Source organism: Equus przewalskii, chromosome 18 (assembly GCF_037783145.1).
Source record: "Equus przewalskii isolate Varuska chromosome 18, EquPr2, whole genome shotgun sequence".
Taxonomy (NCBI): Eukaryota; Metazoa; Chordata; class Mammalia; order Perissodactyla; family Equidae; genus Equus; species Equus przewalskii.
In genome coordinates this window covers 47,019,175-47,021,726 of record NC_091848.1, presented here as the reverse complement: position 1 = coordinate 47,021,726, position 2,552 = coordinate 47,019,175, and the positions used below count along the sequence as shown (strand labels likewise).

The 2,552-nt window shown below is 41.8% G+C and overlaps 1 pseudogene across 1 annotated transcript; it reads left to right on the top strand.

Moving 5' to 3' along the window:
- Nucleotides 1-531: 531 nt before the first annotated feature.
- LOC103557614 (elongation factor 1-alpha 1 pseudogene) lies at nt 532-2,297 on the top strand (annotated as a pseudogene). Its single transcript, XR_011529194.1, has one exon. The product of XR_011529194.1 is annotated as an elongation factor 1-alpha 1 pseudogene (transcript).
- Nucleotides 2,298-2,552: the final 255 nt, after the last annotated feature.

The following is a 2,552-nucleotide window of genomic DNA, read 5'->3' as shown; positions in this document are numbered from 1 at the left end:
CAAAATGAGGGATGAAAATCATATGATCCTCTCAATACTTGCAGAAAAGCCATTTGACAAAATTCAACATCCATTTATGACATAAGCTCCCAACAAAATGGCAATAGGGGGAACATACTTCAACATAATAAAGGCGATGTATGACAAAGCCACAGCTATCATACTCAAGGGTGAACAACTGAAAGCTTTTCCTCTAAGATCAGGAATGACACAATGATGCCCACTCTGACCTCTTTTGTTCAACACAATATTGGAGGTTCTAACCACAGCAAATAGATAAGAAAAAGAAATAAAAGGCATCCAAATCAAAAAGGGAGAAGTAAAACTGTCACTATTTGCAGATGACATTATATTTAAAAACCCTAAAGACTTCACCAAAAAAACTGTTATAACTAGTAAAAGAATTCAGTAAAGTTGCAAGATACAAAATGAATACACAAAAATCTATACGCTAATAGTGAACTATCAGAAAGAGAAATTTAAGAAAACAATCTCATTTACAATTTCAACAAAAAGAACAAAATACTTACCCTTTTTCGCAACGGGTTTGCCGCCAGAACACAGGTGTCGTGAAAACCACCGCAAAATCTAAGCCAAAATGGGGAAGGAAAAGACTCATATCAACATCGTCGTCATTGGACACGTCGATTCGGGCAAGTCCACCACGACTGGCCACCTGATCTACAAGTGCGGTGGGATCGACAAAAGAACCATCGAGAAATTCGAGAAGGAGGCTGCTGAGATGGGAAAGGGCTCCTTCAAGTATGCCTGGGTCTTGGATAAACTGAAAGCTGAACGTGAGCGTGGTATCACCATTGATATCTCCCTGTGGAAATTCGAGACCAGCAAGTATTATGTGACCATCATTGATGCCCCCGGACACAGAGACTTCATCAAAAACATGATTACAGGCACGTCTCAGGCTGACTGTGCTGTCCTCATTGTCGCTGCTGGTGTTGGTGAATTTGAAGCAGGTATCTCCAAGAATGGGCAGACCCGTGAGCATGCCCTTCTGGCTTACACACTGGGTGTGAAACAACTAATTGTTGGTGTTAACAAAATGGATTCCACTGAGCCACCTTACAGCCAGAAGAGATATGAGGAAATCGTTAAGGAAGTCAGCACCAACATTAAGAAAATTGGTTACAACCCAGACACAGTTGCATTTGTGCCAATTTCTGGTTGGAATGGTGACAACATGCTGGAGCCAAGTGCTAATATGCCTTGGTTCAAGGGATGGAAAGTCACCCGTAAAGATGGCAATGCCAGTGGAACTACACTGCTTGAAGCTCTGGATTGCATCCTGCCACCAACTCGTCCAACTGATAAGCCCTTGCGTCTGCCCCTCCAGGACGTCTACAAAATTGGTGGTATCGGTACTGTCCCTGTGGGCCGAGTGGAGACTGGTGTTTTGAAACCTGGCATGGTGGTCACCTTTGCTCCAGTCAATGTTACAACTGAAGTAAAGTCTGTTGAAATGCATCATGAAGCTTTGAGCGAAGCTCTTCCTGGGGACAACGTGGGCTTCAATGTCAAGAACGTGTCCGTCAAAGATGTTCGCCGTGGCAATGTGGCTGGTGACAGCAAAAATGATCCACCAATGGAAGCAGCTGGCTTCATAGCTCAGGTGATTATCCTGAACCATCCAGGCCAAATCAGTGCTGGGTATGCACCTGTGCTGGATTGTCACACAGCTCACATTGCTTGCAAGTTTGCTGAGCTGAAGGAGAAGATTGATCGTCGTTCTGGAAAGAAGCTGGAAGATGGCCCCAAATTCTTGAAATCTGGTGATGCTGCCATCGTTGATATGGTTCCTGGCAAGCCCATGTGTGTTGAGAGCTTTTCTGACTATCCTCCTCTGGGCCGTTTTGCTGTTCGTGACATGAGACAGACGGTTGCTGTGGGTGTCATCAAAGCAGTGGACAAGAAAGCAGCTGGAGCTGGCAAGGTCACCAAGTCTGCCCAGAAGGCTCAGAAGGCTAAATGAATAGTATCCCCAATACCTGCCACCCCAGTCTTAATCAGTGGTGGAACGGTCTCACAACTGTTTGTCTTAATTGGCCATTTAAGTTTAATAGTAAAAGACTGGTTAATGATAACAATGCATCGTAAAACCTTCAGAAGGAAAGGAGAATGTTTTGTGGACCATTTGGTTTTTTGTGTGGCAGTTTTAAGTTATTAGTTTTTAAAATCAGTACTTTTTAATGGAAACAACTTGACCAAAAATCTGTCACAGAATTTTGAGACCCATTAAAACAAAGTTTAATGAGAAAAAAAAAAAAAAAAAAAGAACAAAATACTTAGGGATAAACCTAACCGAAGAAGTGAAAGACCTGTACTCTGAAAACTATGAGACATTGATGAAAAAATTAAAAATGACACAAATAAATGGAGAGATATACCATGCTCATAGATTGGAAGAATCAATATTGTTGACATGTCCATATACCCAAAGTAATCCTCAGATTAAATGCAATCTCTATCAAAATAACAATGGCATTCTTCACAGAACTGGAACAAATAACCTTAAAACTTTTATGGAACCACAAAAG